The following is a 16,939-nucleotide window of genomic DNA, read 5'->3' on the forward strand; positions in this document are numbered from 1 at the left end:
AATACTCCATACATAGGCGAATGGTAGCCTTATAGAGGTACAGGATACTTTCAAGCGTAAGAAACTTTCTAGCACGGTAGAGATGTTCCATTCCCAGCTAAACAAAGAAAATTGATTTAAAAAAAAAAAAAAAAATAAATAAATAAAAATTACCAAGGCTAGATGACCAATGCTTTTAAGATGATTGGCCTCAGCAATGACAACAAGTGCAGATTTTGCCACACGGAAGTAGTGACATCCAACTGTAAGGTTCTGCTGGGGAACAGTTGCTATAAAATGTGACACAACGGAATGTGTTAATATCTCCATTCGACCATCTGTAAAAAGTTGAATATCGAATGTAGCAGCAACTCCTAGGAACATACATATCAGAAAGAACAGTTGGGAATAAGTCATACACTATCCATTATCTGTCCACCTCTTCCTTCCTCTCTCTCTGTCCACCTCTTCCTTCCTCTCCCTCTGTCCACCTCTTCATTCCTCTCCCTCTGTCCACCTCTTCATTCCTCTCTCTCTCTGTCCACCTCTTCCTTCCTCTCTCTCTCTGTCCACCTCTTCCTTCCTCTCTCTCTCTGTCCACCTCTTCCTTCCTCTCTCTCTCTGTCCACCTCTTCCTTCCTCTCTCTCTCTCTGTCCACCTCTTCCTTCCTCTCTCTCTCTCTGTCCACCTCTTCCTTCCTCTCTCTCTCTCTGTCCACCTCTTCCTTCCTCTCTCTCTCTCTCTCTGTCCACCTCTTCCTTCCTCTCTGTCTCTCTCTCTGTCCACCTCTTCCTTCCTCTCTGTCTCTCTCTCTCTGTCCACCTCTTCCTTCCTCTCTGTCTCTCTCTCTCTGTCCACCTCTTCCTTCCTCTCTGTCTCTCTCTCTCTGTCCACCTCTTCCTTCCTCTCTGTCTCTCTCTCTCTGTCCACCTCTTCCTTCCTCTCTGTCTCTCTCTCTCTGTCCACCTCTTCCTTCCTCTCTGTCTCTCTCTCTCTGTCCACCTCTTCCTTCCTCTCTGTCTCTCTCTCTCTGTCCACCTCTTCCTTCCTCTCTGTCTCTCTCTCTCTGTCCACCTCTTCCTTCCTCTCTGTCTCTCTCTCTCTGTCCACCTCTTCCTTCCTCTCTGTCTCTCTCTCTCTCTGTCCACCTCTTCCTTCCTCTCTGTCTCTCTCTCTCTCTGTCCACCTCTTCCTTCCTCTCTGTCTCTCTCTCTCTGTCCACCTCTTCCTTCCTCTCTGTCTCTCTCTCTCTCTGTCCACCTCTTCCTTCCTCTCTGTCTCTCTCTCTCTCTGTCCACCTCTTCCTTCCTCTCTGTCTCTCTCTCTCTCTGTCCACCTCTTCCTTCCTCTCTGTCTCTCTCTCTCTCTGTCCACCTCTTCCTTCCTCTCTGTCTCTCTCTCTCTCTGTCCACCTCTTCCTTCCTCTCTCTCTCTCTCTCTCTCTCTCTGTCCACCTCTTCCTTCCTCTCTCTCTCTCTCTCTCTCTCTCTGTCCACCTCTTCCTTCTCTCTCTCTCTCTCTCTCCTTCTCTCTCTCTGTCCACCTCTTCCTTCCTCTCTCTCTGTCCACCTCTTCCTTCCTCTCTCTCTGTCCACCTCTTCCTTCCTCTCTCTCTGTCCACCTCTTCCTTCCTCTCTCTCTGTCCACCTCTTCCTTCCTCTCTCTCTGTCCACCTCTTCCTTCCTCTCTCTCTGTCCACCTCTTCCTTCCTCTCTCTCTTTCCCCTCTCCTTCCTCTCTCTCTGTCCACCTCTTCCTTCCTCTCTCTCTGTCCACCTCTTCCTTCCTCTCTCTCTGTCCACCTCTTCCTTCCTCTCTCTCTGTCCACCTCTTCCTTCCTCTCTCTCTGTCCACCTCTTCCTTCCTCTCTCTCTGTCCACCTCTTCCTTCCTCTCTCTCTGTCCACCTCTTCCTTCCTCTCTCTCTGTCCACCTCTTCCTTCCTCTCTCTCTGTCCACCTCTTCCTTCCTCTTCTCTGTCCACCTCTTCCTTCCTCTCTCTCTGTCCACCTCTTCCTTCCTCTCTCTCTGTCCACCTCTTCCTTCCTCTCTCTCTGTCCACCTCTTCCTTCCTCTCTCTCTGTCCACCTCTTCCTTCCTCTCTCTCTGTCCACCTCTTCCTTCCTCTCTCTCTGTCCACCTCTTCCTTCCTCTCTCTCTGTCCACCTCTTCCTTCCTCTCTCTCTGTCCACCTCTTCCTTCCTCTCTCTCTGTCCACCTCTTCCTTCCTCTCTCTCTGTCCACCTCTTCCTTCCTCTCTCTCTGTCCACCTCTTCCTTCCTCTCTCTCTGTCCACCTCTTCCTTCCTCTCTCTCTGTCCACCTCTTCCTTCCTCTCTCTCTGTCCACCTCTTCCTTCCTCTCTCTCTGTCCACCTCTTCCTTCCTCTCTCTCTGTCCACCTCTTCCTTCCCTCTCTCTCTGTCCACCTCTTCCTTCCTCTCTCTCTGTCCACCTCTTCCTTCCTCTCTCTCTGTCCACCTCTTCCTTCCTCTCTCTCTGTCCACCTCTTCCTTCCTCTCTCTCTGTCCACCTCTTCCTTCCTCTCTCTCTGTCCACCTCTTCCTTCCTCTCTCTCTCTGTCCACCTCTTCCTTCCTCTCTCTCTGTCCACCTCTTCCTTCCTCTCTCTCTGTCCACCTCTTCCTTCCTCTCTCTCTGTCCACCTCTTCCTTCCTCTCTCTCTGTCCACCTCTTCCTTCCTCTCTCTCTGTCCACCTCTTCCTTCCTCTCTCTCTGTCCACCTCTTCCTTCCTCTCTCTCTGTCCACCTCTTCCTTCCTCTCTCTCTGTCCACCTCTTCCTTCCTCTCTCTCTGTCCACCTCTTCCTTCCTCTCTCTCTGTCCACCTCTTCCTTCCTCTCTCTCTGTCCACCTCTTCCTTCCTCTCTCTCTGTCCACCTCTTCCTTCCTCTCTCTCTGTCCACCTCTTCCTTCCTCTCTCTCTGTCCACCTCTTCCTTCCTCTCTCTCTGTCCACCTCTTCCTTCCTCTCTCTCTGTCCACCTCTTCCTTCCTCTCTCTCTGTCCACCTCTTCCTTCCTCTCTCTCTGTCCACCTCTTCCTTCCTCTCTCTCTGTCCACCTCTCCTTCTCTCTCTCTGTCCACCTCTTCCTTCCTCTCTCTCTGTCCACCTCTTCCTTCCCCTCTCTCTGTCCACCTCTTCCTTCCCCTCTCTCTCTCTTCCTTCCCCTCTCTCTCTCTTCCTTCCCCTCTCTCTCTCTTCCTTCCCCTCTCTCTCTCTTCCTTCCCCTCTCTCTCTCTTCCTTCCCCTCTCTCTCTCTCTCCTTCCCCTCTCTCTCTCTTCCTTCCCCTCTCTCTCTCTCTCTTCCTTCCCCCTCTCTCTCTCTCTTCCTTCCCCTCTCTCTCTCTCTCTTCCTTCCCTCTCTCTCTCTCTCTTCCTTCCCCTCTCTCTCTCTCTCTTCCTTCCCCTCTCTCTCTCTCTCTTCCTTCCCCTCTCTCTCTCTCTCTTCCTTCCCCTCTCTCTCTCTCTCTTCCTTCCCTCTCTCTCTCTCTCTCTTCCTTCCCCTCTCTCTCTCTCTCTTCCTTCCCCTCTCTCTCTCTCTCTCTTCCTTCCCCTCTCTCTCTCTCTCTCTTCCTTCCCCTCTCTCTCTCTCTCTTCCTTCCCCTCTCTCTCTCTCTCTCTCTTCCCCTCTCTCTCTCTCTCTTCCCCTCTCTCTCTCTTCCTTCCCCTCTCTCTCTCTTCCTTCCCCTCTCTCTCTCTTCCTTCCCCTCTCTCTCTCTTCCTTCCCCTCTCTCTCTCTCTTCCTTCCCCTCTCTCTCTCTCTTCCTTCCTCTCTCTCTCTCTCTCTCTCTCTCTCTTCCTTCCTCTCTCTCTCTCTCTCTCTCTCTCTCTCTCTCTCTCTCTCTTCCTTCCTCTCTCTCTCTCTCTCTCTTCCTTCCTCTCTCTCTCTCTCTCTCTTCCTTCCTCTCTCTCTCTCTCTCTCTTCCTTCCTCTCTCTCTCTCTCTCTCTCTTCCTTCCTCTCTCTCTCTCTCTCTCTTCCTTCCTCTCTCTCTCTCTCTTCCTTCCTCTCTCTCTCTCTCTTCCTTCCTCTCTCTCTCTCTCTTCCTTCCTCTCTCTCTCTCTCTTCCTTCCTCTCTCTCTCTCTCTTCCTTCCTCTCTCTCTCTCTCTTCCTTCCTCTCTCTCTCTCTCTTCCTTCCTCTCTCTCTCTCTCTTCCTTCCTCTCTCTCTCTCTCTTCCTTCCTCTCTCTCTCTCTCTTCCTTCCTCTCTCTCTCTCTCTTCCTTCCTCTCTCTCTCTCTTCCTTCCTCTCTCTCTCTCTCTCTCTCTCTCTCTCTCTCTCTCTCTCTCTCTCTCTTTCTCCTTATCTCTATCTTGGTACCTCTGTCTTATACGTTTTCGTGCTATCTTATTTTTATTTATTTATTTATTTATTTATTTTTTTTTTTGTTACAGTAATATTTTCCTTCATTGATTTCCTCCGGTGCCATCCAAAAATATAACATTCATTTTAGATCTTTCTTAATGCCTCCGCCACCCAATGTCTCTTGTTTCTGATACAAGAAATAGGAATTCAATTTCGTTTCATTAGTGAATCAGTTTACAAACTTTTAAAGAAAAAAAATTTTTTTTTATATATTTATAATAATCGATAATAGGTGGAGGGGGGGGGGTTAGAATTATTTTTATTCTCTCTGAAGATGTAAGATATTTTAAATTTTAGCAACGTTGGCATTGTCACTCTGAGCAAAGTCAGGTATCTGTTCTGATATTTCATCTTTTTTATTTTTGGTTAGTCAAGGAGAAAACCTAAACTGGCAATGTTTTTTTTAATCCCTATCCAAAGTGTCTCTTTTACGAGGAACTGGATTTTCCCTAAATGAAATGCCAATCTAACTCTGCCCACGTAGATAAACTTTTTATGTTGGTTTGATGTATACTTTTTTCTTTCATATTTGTCTTAATATTTTTTAAATTTTGCTATTACTTATTTTTTTTGTTTATGAAAACACTTTTTTTTTTTTTTTTTTTACATAGGCATCACCACCTATCAAGGCCAAGAGGCCACTCGAGGATAAGGGTTAAAGTATGTACAGTAGAAATTGGACAATATAGTAACCGTTAGTAATGGAAATTTGGTAAATTTGTAAACTTATATGGAACGGCTCATCAAAACTTGGTTACGTTAGACTTGAAGACAACTATATTGCAGTCAGCCAGAAAGCAGGAAAACGGAAGACAATTCCATAGGCATGCAGTTCTAAGAAAGAAGCTTTGCTCATGGAATCTACGTTTAGGTTTAGGCACAGATAAAGAGTGGAGGAAATTAGTGATAGCGTTTTCTGCTAGACGCGTGTTTCTTGTGAAAGTTTGGTGAGGGGGGGGGGTAGAAATCATAGATTGAAGCTCAGCCGAGTACTTGCTATGAAAATAACGATACATCAGAGACAAACTCGCAACATCTCTTCTGTGAGAAAGTGATTGCAGGGAAGAGAAAAGGACATCCCCTACGAGGCTACGAAGTCTATTTTGAACTCTATCAAAGCAGGATAAGTCCTTTCTAGCAGCTCCTGACCAGATGTGGCAACAGTACTCCATCCTTGGACGTACCTGGTTCTTATATAGAGAATTACCTCAGCAGTGATCGATCTACTGGATTGATAGAAGGATCCCACCATTTTTCCAGCGGCCTTGGCAACGGATTTAATGTATTTGTTCCATTTAAGATCAGGAGTAAAGGTCAAGCCCAGAAACTTGTCAAAACATGAGGCCTTCCCAAGACGAGAGCCATTCATTTCAATGTGTGCCAGATGGGGATCAGAGCGTTAATGATGTAAAGATAAAAGCTTCGTTTTAGATGCATTAAAAGTAACAAGCCACCTCTTTCCCCATTGTACCACTTGCTCAAGATCAGAGGAGAGAGAATTGGAGAGAACTTGGTCGTTTACGGTCTTAGATGTGCTAGCATAGATAGTGTCATCAGCATAAATGTCTACGAATGATGTAAGGATGTGATTTTGGAAGATCATTAATGTAGATCAGGAAGAGAGTTGGGCCCAGGATGGACCCCCGAGGGACTCTAGCATTAATACTGTGAGCTTCTGATTTCTGCCCATCAACCACTACTCTTATGAACCCTTTTTTTTTTTTTTTTTTTTTCTGTATATGCATATTTGGATCTGGAAGTCGTCTTGAATGCCTTCACAATTTAGGCAATTCCTGATCGCTTGAACAAACGACTTGAGAGGGGTGTTTTAATTAATTATAGGAAAGCAACTATTTGTAGTTTTATATTATTTTAAAAATAGATTCCTAAGCAAACCCTGAAAAATGTTCATAAACTGAAGTTATTGTTTTTCAACAGTTATTTTTTCATTTTATTTTATTTTTTACGAGTCTAATATATTGTCTATTTCAATATTTATATGTATAGGTAGTTATTATTTTGTATTTAACACTAAGGGAGGTAATTCCGTATATCTTAAGTGAATTAAAGCAGCAATTGACTGAAATATTAGTATTGTTTGTAACAGGGCTGGTCTCTTTTCAGAGTGCATTTAATTATAGTTGTTGGTAATCGTTAAAAAAAAAAACTATCGTTTTTTATGGTTTTGGCATGCTAGTAAATTTTTTTAGGTAATATAAAAAGATTTTAAACAATTTTCAAAACTCCTTCTAGTAATGAGTACTGTGACATGTTTAATTTGTGGTGGTATGATAAGTGTGTGTATGTACATATATTTTCCAACGCAATAACTGTCAATTTTCAGTCTTACAGGCTCGAAATTTGATATACAGAGTACTGAGATTTGGGAAAATTTTTGTAATTTGTTTTCGGCCAGAAAGTTGGCTATTAAGGGGTCAAAGTTCAACGATTTGACCTTTTAGAACTCTATCAAATTCCTGACAATTTTGGGTCTAAACACTTGAAATTTTAGATATAGGTTCCTTGGACATGGATCTAACTTAATAACTTGATTTGAGCTCAAAACAAATGTTAAGGGGGTCATAATAGGGGTCAAAATTGAAAATATTGACCGCTTTTTTTTTTTTTTTTTTTTTTTTTTTTTTAACATGCATCTCCAAACACCCGGGCAACGCCAGGCTGAAATACTAGTTAAGAATAAAAAATGATTTTTGTATGCAAATAAGTGAAATTTAAATTTATTGGCATTTGTTTAGCAGATGATACTTGAATTCACTAAAAAGAATATTTTGCATTGAGTTACATGTTTATTGCATTATAACATTAAATGCATTTGCAGTTTTTAATCATTGCTTTGTACGCGTTTCTTTTTCCCCGATTCTCCCATCCTGTGTATTTCACTGTTAGCTATATCGCAAACCACAAGAGGCTCCTTTTCAAATCAAACTTTCCGGTAAATACATAAATGTTAATGTGGGACATCTGGATATTAATGCAGACATAACATTATTTTTATTGGGCCATAACAGTACAAAGAATTTTTATTACATCTTTCATAAGCTAACACACATACTTGAGAACAATATAAGTTTGCCATTAATGAATTGATCATTATCTAATCTTTTCTCCATAACGTAACGTGATTTTAAAAAAATTTCAAAGTCAGACCTAAAATAGCAATCCATCTGACAATATCGATATTTGATTCGGGCTAGCTTATTTTTTCATTTGTTTCCTCCTACTGTTATTGGCATGAATGAATATATGAGTAAAATGATTCATAATTTTGAATTAAAAATCCGTTTCAAACGGAAAACAAACTAATTAGAAGACAAAATATAACGGCATGCAAAAAGATAGAATGACTCAAATTGAAACAGATTTTATAATAGAGATAAAAAGGAATATCTGCCTTACACACGACTAAAATGCTAGTTTTATTTTGGTGTCTTTAACTTCTTCCTCCCCCCTATTTTTTCTGATGAGGAGACTTTGTTTTTAAAGGACAAAACTTTTGTCAAATTATTGCCAATATTTATTGTCAATTTAAATAAAATCAATATCATTTCTGAAACGATCGTACAATCTATTTGGATTTTGTTTGTTTGCTTTTGAAATTGATTTTTAATTTAATTCAAAATTATGAATCGTTTTTACTCATTAAAATAGCTCTAGGATACCTATACCTATTGATCTTATTATATATCTATAGTACAATGAGCACTTTTATTTTAATGCTAACCATACATTTACTAGTACATTAAAATAAACTCTGCTCTTTAGACTCCAAGTGTAATTCCCTCTAAAAAAAAATTATATATATATATAAATCTTCAGTCTTTCTGGATGTTATATATTAGGACACTACACCAATAAGTAACAATTAAGTTAACTAGTATGAATTTTTGCCAAAGTGAGGTGAACAAATCCTCTCCTATGCTGATGACATCACCCTTGTTATTAAATACACACATAAACTTCAAGTTTTTGTTAATGCATTAGCAAAGAATGCAAAGGAGATAGGATTAGAAATAAACCTAGAGAAAACAGAATTTATGTCTACAGCTAAATCACAGTTTAACCTAAACATGACTCTTCACAGTAAATCCATCAAACAGGTCACCCAATTCATTTATTTATGACAAACTGACTTTCTCCAGTGATCATGAGAAAACATTGAAACACAGAATCGGGCTGAGTTGGGCAGCTTTCCAAAAACACAGCACCATTCTAAAATCAAAAAGGGTGCTGATAACTGTTAAAGTAAAAGTTTATTTAATTTATGTCCTTCAAATAGTTTTATATGGCCTTGATTTTATCACATGGACTAAACAACTAGACAATTGCATTGAGGTATTTCAAAATCACGTGTTTCATTACAGAACATCGCCTAATTGGGGAGGTGGGGAACAAAAAAACCCTAAAATATCCACCCTCTGTCAAACTGCTTCCCTACCCTATTTCATTGCATTGAGGGTATGTTAGAAGGCAAAAGAGGCAGAGGAAAGCCAAGGAGAAGATGAAGAGAAAATGTTTTTGATTGGACATCTTTCAACAGTTGAGCGTCCATCAACCAACTTGCCTTGAATCAGAAATGGCAAAAAATAAGTCACGTGGGTTTGCAATCTGCACCAAGCAGAAGATGACTCATGGCCAAGTTCACATTAGTACATGTTAGGATAAAATGGCAGTAAACAGAAATAAACCCAGCTGCAGGAGGCGTGATTGAAGTGGGAGATCAAAGATTAGCTTCCTATACAAAATCCGCTAGAAATGCAGGATCGAACAATATGACTAGAGGATGATATCACATATTTGAGGAAAGAACAGTTCGCAGCAATATCTCTGAAGTTAAGTGAACGGGATACAAAAATAATGCAGAAATATAAGTGAATGTTGCCTTGAGACTCTGCTTGTGTGTCACCCACCATGAAGACAAAGCTTTAAAAATTTAGCAAATAATTTAGTTACGTGGTCTCTCCCCCATTGAGTAAATTCTTTCAAAATAAAACCTTTGAAAACTCTGCAAAGTCTCCATTGTGTTTTTATGCATGAGAAGTGACTATGAAAGAAAGACTAACACGTCCATACATCCTATGTAATGTATGTATAGAAAGACTGTTTTGTTGATATGTTTCCTGAATCGCTCACTGGCGATAATGCACATGTGCAAAGTTAGGTCTTCACGAAAAACGATCACATACAAAGTTTTGTTTATCGTAAAATGTTAGGAAAATAATCATTCCAACTGAAAAAAAAAAAACTGTTGAAATGAAGACATTTTTTTATGAATTACTTAAACAGATTAAAGAGAAGTTATGTGCAATTGTACTGAATTATCTCCCTTAAGTTCAAAACTAAATAAATATATAATTATGTGACTTCCTTTATTGTCTAATGATGTGACTTCTCTTTTTTTTTTTTTTTTTTTTTTTTTTTTTTCTTCACCTTTTTCTTCTAGGGGGTGGGACATCCAACCTGATGTCTAACATTTACCCCTATTTTAGCAAGTCCAACCAAGAGATCTTTTCAGGATTCTAGCCGTCTCTTTCAGTGCAATCGTTTGTATTTCACTTGCACTTGGTTCACCGGGTATGCTTGCTATGTACTTTTTGAAGTTCTTTTTCGTAAGCCCAGTTGCTCTTATGATGACTGGTATAATTGAAACCTCTTTTAATTTCCAATTTCGTTTCATATCATACATAAGTCCTTGATACTTTTCCCTCTCAGCTCTGTTAAGCCCTGTATCATTGGATACACTCACCTATTATGGTCGCTTTTGTCTAATGATGTGACTTCCATTATTATGCATTTCTTACCTTCAGTATAAAACTACACCTTATTTGTTCTTCACTATTAATTGATTAGCATTGAGTACTATTATGTTGATTTTGACTGTTGTTCTCCTCTTGTATGTTCTCACAACGTTTACACCCATGTAACCTTTGACCTTTACCAAGTGCATCATGTAAAACTCTAGGAATCTGGACAGAATTTCGAATAGGGCTATTTATTTAATAGCTAGTTTGTTCGCTTTCCAGTGGTCATGACAGAGTACAAGTTTTAAGTAAATTGCAATTGCATTCTTAGTATCACTTAGACTGATGGAACAAGAGCAAGCTACCCTCTATGAATCAAATAAAGGGTTCTCTTCGAAATTCCTTACAGATTTTAGAGTTTGACAAGGTGCACTTAAAGAAGATCGGAGGCTACATCGGCTAAAACGTGAGAATAATATCCAAGGTAAGAACAGTAATCTGTATAATACAGTCATTTTTTATTTTTTTTATTTTTTTTATATTGCTAAACGATATCTCGTAGCTTATATTTTGTCATTAAAACACACAGAAAATAGTTGATAGGCTGAAACCGTTTTATATTTTATATTTTCTCTATTCACTCCTTAAAAAAAAATCATTTTATAATCTCTCTTTACACATTCATCAGCTGAGGAAATGGATTAAGTGAGCATGTTTGATGCCACTTGTAACTAGAGGTGAGGAGGCTGTGAAAAAAAAAAAAAAAATTGACATGCGAATCTGATTTAAAAAAAAAAAAAAAAAAAAAAAAAATCTGACTGCACTTTTTTTTTTTTTTTTTTTTTTTTTTTTTTGGTCCCTCGTCAAAAGGAAGGTGGTCTTGTAAATTCGCTCTTGTCCGTTTGTCCATCCACACTTTTCTCAATAACTACGCCTTGAAATCTTTTGAAATGTTGCACAAACATTAAAAATGATATGAGTAAAAAAAAGAAACAGAACTGATTTTCCGGGGAAAATTCAGTTGCCCCCCCCTCCCCGGAATGCTTTTCAGATTAAAATGGCTAAAATTGACACTTTAGTGCTTATTAAAATAATTTGATGTCTTAAATTTCTATAACTCTTTCTGAAGAGTTGTAACTAACTGATTTCTTTATAATTTTGTTTGTCTATACTTTGCGATAATGCTTGGGTGTGCACCAGGGGCTTTTTTTAGGGCTAATAAAAACACTCCATTTTTGGGACTATTTTACCATATTTGTCCAAAATTTTCTGTGGATGTCTATTTATTAGCAGTTTTGCATGGTGCTGAACTCAAATTTAAATATATTAAGACCTTGGGGACTTTCGGGGCTAAATAGGGGGAGGGGGCAAATGATTGACTTAGTTAGTTCTTTTTTTTGCATGGTGCTGAACTCAAATTTACACATGTTGAGGCCTAAAATTGCACCGTTTGTTAATTTTCACCAGGATTTGACGCCCTGGAGACTTTTGAGGCTAAATGGGGTGGGGGTTGGGGGGCAAATGCTGAACTTAGTTTTTTTTTTTTTTTTTTTTTTTTTTTTTTTTTGTTAAAAAAGAAAAAAAAAAACAAAATTTTACAGTATATAGTGGCCCATCGAGTGTATCTTTATGTGCCTGTATTGTAGAGATATTATTAGAAGCAATATTCTCATCTTAACATGGCTACATCAGCACTTGAAATATGATAGTCATATTCTCCTTAATACAACTGTATTTCTCCTTCATTATCTAGGCATGTGAATGGAACTATTGCTATTGAAAATTGAACACTGCCTAAAAATGTGGACAAAGTATTTTAAATAAGAATATAGAATTTGTTCATTACGACTTCCAAAAAGAAACAAACAAAATATCCAGTTTCTGAGCTGGTTCGGCAAGCGTTCACTTTGTGATTGGTTCTCATCAACTACTGTCTAGAATATACAAAGGAAGAAAGAACGAGAATTACTTGTTAAGCTAACAGTTTTTGACTGTTAGCCTTTTACCTCCATGAAGCACCTAAGTTTTCTGTATTATAAACAACCTAGCTTATTGAAAAAAAACAAACAAACAACGGGAACTTTGTTAACACACTGTTGTTAATGCAAATAAAATAAATTGCTCTAAATGCTCTTTCACCCATTGAGGGCAAACTTAGGCACGAGGTCGCTTTTCAAAGTGGGGATATCCAGCTCTGCAGAAAGGAGTTTTGCATTACACACGTGTTTGGTAGACTCTTATCTTAGTCGACCTATTCTAAGTGATTACTTTGTCTAGAGGCATATATATATATATATATATATATATATATTAGTGAGAAAAGCTATATCAAAAGTATGATGAGTTTATCTATACATAAATTTATTTTTTTGCTGATGAATTGTTAGAAAAACTCAAAGTAAAGAATTAATAAGAGTTCAGTGTCTAGACAAAGTGTTTTGTATGTATGTGAGTTTTTGTGTATAAGCTGTTGCTATGTTTAGTAGTCTGAGTGTATGGTCTAGTAAAGAAAGTTAAAATTAGTTTGCATGCATGGAGTCTGTAGTTGTGTTGTGACTCGACAAAGTTTTGTGTGGAAAGTTGAGTCTCTGACTATGCTTCCGTTCCTGCTTATTTAGTTAATACTAGCAGGTGCTCTGCTCTGTAAACAACTATTTTTGATTGGAGTTTGGTTTTATGTACTAATTGAGACTAAGTATTTTGATAGAAATGACTAATCTGTATTAAATATTTTGACTAATAAACGTTGAATAATTGAGATTTTTTTTTTCTGACGTTATTGCTGCTATTAATATTAAAATGTGGTTCAACATTAACTTTTCTGTAGGGGTTATTTCGGTAATTTTATAAACTCCCCCCCCCCCCAATCTGTTTTTTTTTTCTTTTAATTACCAAAATTTGTTGTAAATACAATATCATATTCAACTAAAATTACTTTAAAAGATTTACTTGATTTTATACTACTGATAGATATATGCATGGACTTGGGGTCTATATTCGAAGCATCCTCCCCTTAACTAGAGAAACATCTGGAATTAGATGACCAGGCCTTTGCATTTTCGACTAGCCTTTCATCACTGCGTTAGTTACTTATATTTCCTCTACCGTTTTCCCTCCAGTCAGAACTGTACCCTAATCGATCATGTCTCTGATAGTATAGATGCAGCACTCTCCTTAAATAGTAATGCTCAAATACACGTGTTTGGTGACTTTAATGTCTACCATAAAAATTGGCTTGGTTTCTCAGGTTGCAGAAATGTGGTTGGATGCTCTACTTATAGCTTCTCTATAGCCCATTCCCTCACACACAGTCATGTTCCCAACCTGTCTCTCAGATAGTGACCACCAGCAAGTTTCACTTCTAGGCCTATTCCTTACCACAGTACCTGAGGATTCTGTAACTAATGCCTAGAGTCCACCTGCAAACGCAGACCACCTAGTGGTATCAGTAGAAATCACACTTAAATCCTAACCCCAATGTGAGGAGCCATTGCTCAAAACAAGGTACTATAAAAGGGCTGACTGGGAAGCCATCAGAAAACATATCAGAGATGCCCCATGGACCAATATCTTCTCTCTCCCTGCTGAACAGTGTACCAATGAGACAACTGAACAGTGCAAAGCGGATATTGAAGCACATATCCCTGCACAGAAGTATTATAGCAAGCCCCACTCACTCCCATGGTTCACTACAAATTGTGCAACTACCATTGTACAAAGACAGCATGCACTCTGCCGGTTTGTATGTCATAAGAAGTCAAATACAAATAGGCAAAAATTTATAGATGCTAGAAATCATTGTAAGAGATAAATAGCCAGAACCAAAAGAAAGCATGCTGAAATAGCCAGGGAATGCATAGAATCACAGAAGATAGGAACTACTGATTTTTGGAAAATTTATAATAGTGTAGTGAATAAAGGGCAATCAGTAATTCCACCACTATCCAACAACCAGAAAAGGCGGAACCGCTTGCTAGGCGATTTGCCTCCAATTCTACCCCAGAGCCAACAAACAACTGCCTCCCAAATTTCCCTATGTGGACAGAAGCCACAATTGATCTGAAAATCACCCCCCTTCTGATGTATGCAATATTATAAAAAAAACTTAGACACCTCCAAGGTGTGTGGGCCTGATCTCATCCCTGCTATACTAATTAAGAAATGCCCAGCTGAGCTAGCGCCATACTTTTCAAACTCTACAACAAATGCCTTGCTGAATCTTGCTTCCCTAATAGCTGGGAGATGGCCTCTGAGGTACCAGTGTACAAGAATTCTGGCAAAAGGACGTGCCATCTCGATTATCACTCTATCAGCTTCCTCCCTGTCTTCACTAAAATCTTTGAAACTTAAGCACGTGTCCACCACCTTGCATAAGCAAATCTTCTCTCTAACAAACAGTATGGATTTACGCAATGTTGTTCTACTGCAGATGTTTTAACAGTAATCTCTGAATGCATATACCATGCACTGGATAAGATGGGTGAAGTCATAGCTGTAGCCCTCGAGATATCCAAGGCCTTTGACAAATCTGGCATGAAAAGGCTGCTAATGAAAATTAAATCATATTGTATAACTGGACAAATACTAAATATAATTAGATTCTTAGACAATAAAACCATCCAGGTTGTCATTGATGGACGTTCATCTAAGTAGCGTAACATTAATGCAGGAGTGCCTCGGAAGTCGATCCTTGAACCACTATTATTCCTGATATTCATCAATGACCTCTCTGATAATATTGTGTTCGAGATGGGTATATTTGCTGATGATACAATGCTCTATAACATGCATGAGGGAAGAACAGATGTACATAAATCCAAGACAATAGCATAATTCTCAGAAAATGATCTCCAGACCGTAGTGGAATGGGACCATAAATGGATGGTAACATTTATGCTAGTAAAACTAAGTTGCTCTCCTTTAACAATTGCAAGAAGCCACTCAACCATTGATATCCATGACAAATAACTCTCTACCTGAGAATTCTTCCTTCAAACTCCTTGGCTTAACATTCACAGGAAATATGAACTAGAATAAATATACTGAGGACATTGGGAAGGCTGCTGCAAAGAAAGTAGGCTCCCTTCATCATGCTAGAAAACTACCCACAACTGAGAGTATCCTGTATCTCTACAAGGTCACCATTCACCCATGCATGGAGTATTGTTACCACATCTGGGCTGGTGCATCTACCATTAATCTCTCCCTCTTGGATAAGGTCCAAAAAAGTCTCCCACTTTGTCAATTAGGCCTCAACCCCTGTCCCATTACCGCAATGTTGCATCCCTGTTCCTAATGTGCATTGATGAACTCCTTGCACTTGTGCCCCCTCAACCTACATATACCCGACAAACCTGCTTAGCATCAAAATCACACCCCTTCACTGTTGAGGTCTATAAATGTCAGGAAATTTTCTACTCTAATAACTTCTTCCCTAGAGCGGCTAGACTTTGGAATTCCCTACCTGCTTCCCAAACTGTACTGACATGCAGAAGTCCAAATGCAACGTAAACCAACATCTTAATCTTTCTTAGACATGATCCCAACGTCCAAGTGACAATATGCCTTGTTTGGGATGAAGGGAGTAAAAAAAAAAAAAAATTATGCCATTCATTTTTACGATGTATAAAAATGTGGGTTGGTTATAAGGATTAATTACCAAAAGAATTTCCATTGAATAATAGATAAAACTGATTGTATCCTTCCCCTCTGGATTGTCACAGCTTACAGAAAACTGAAACATTAGTGTTTCCAATATTTGGAAGATTCTCCAATCTTTATCATTAAATATAGACATGTCTGAAAATACAGATGTTGTTGAAATATGGTTAATTATCTTTATATTTTTACAAAAAAAAAAAACAAAACAAAAAAACAAACAAGAGTACCACTGAATTGATCTGTTTTTTAATGACTCCAAATTTGTTGAAAAAGAAAATGAAAGCAGTGATTTAAAAAAAAAAAAAAAAAAAAAAATTAGTAACAATACTGTTATTCAATATTGAAATTTAATATTTGCCGTACCCAAGTCATTGTATACGAATTATTAAACACATGTTGCTATTTTTCCTGATAATTGTGCTCAAATCTTTGTAATTGCATATAAAGTGTTTTAGCCCAGATCTTGAAAGAAATTTCTTCTTTCAACCTGTGCAACTATATCTGGAATAACTTTTTCAAAGGTCAAACAGATAAAAAGTGCAAACACCTAATAGTGAACTCGTGCAAAGATATACAATTTAAAGATTTATCTTAATAGTTTTAAAAGTTCTATTTTTGTTACAAGCAGTTCGATTCTCAGATAATCTATTTAAAAAAAAAAAAAAAAAAAAAAAAAATTCCTATAAATGTTCTTGGCCTATCCCTTTCCTTTTTATTGTTGATCAGAGTCCAATCATATCATTCATTTGCTTTTTTGTTATTACTTAGTTTATCTGTAACTCTAAAAGCCCAATTACTGACCCGTCATTTTTAAGATTCCAAAAAGAAAAAAAAAAAAGATGAGGAAGTTTCTTGACTGAAAAACGAACAAACAAAAAACCCTGTATCATTTAAATTATTCAAACTACTCTTCTCTTGAATATTATTCTTACAACATTTTAGCCAATGTAACCTTTCTTCAGGTGTATCTTGTTGAACTTGGTAATCTGTTCAACGAAACCCTTTATTTGATCTACAGAGGTAAATTGTCCTCATTCCAGCAGCCATGACAAAGTTCAAATATTCAGTAATTCTTAATTATATTCGTATCGAACCCTCAACCTCAAAGAGACTGCTGCTTCATTTAAGTAGTAATCAGTTCTGAAATCTGGACAGTA

The 16,939-nt window shown here is 38.5% G+C and overlaps 2 protein-coding genes across 4 annotated transcripts in view; one reads left to right on the forward strand and one right to left on the reverse strand.

Annotated features, from left to right (window-relative positions):
- LOC145277982 (TBC1 domain family member 20-like) overlaps positions 1-16,939 on the reverse strand; it is a 129,461-nt gene that overhangs the window by 92,558 nt on the left and 19,964 nt on the right. The gene's annotated exons all lie outside the window — the stretch shown is intronic.
- The window catches only part of LOC145277981 (diacylglycerol O-acyltransferase 1-like), a 117,247-nt gene that overhangs the window by 11,783 nt on the left and 88,525 nt on the right, over positions 1-16,939 (forward strand). The window lies entirely within an intron of this gene.

The sequence above is a fragment of the Euprymna scolopes genome, chromosome 6 (assembly GCF_053919585.1).
Source record: "Euprymna scolopes isolate OS-2025 chromosome 6, ASM5391958v1, whole genome shotgun sequence".
Taxonomy (NCBI): Eukaryota; Metazoa; Mollusca; class Cephalopoda; order Sepiida; family Sepiolidae; genus Euprymna; species Euprymna scolopes.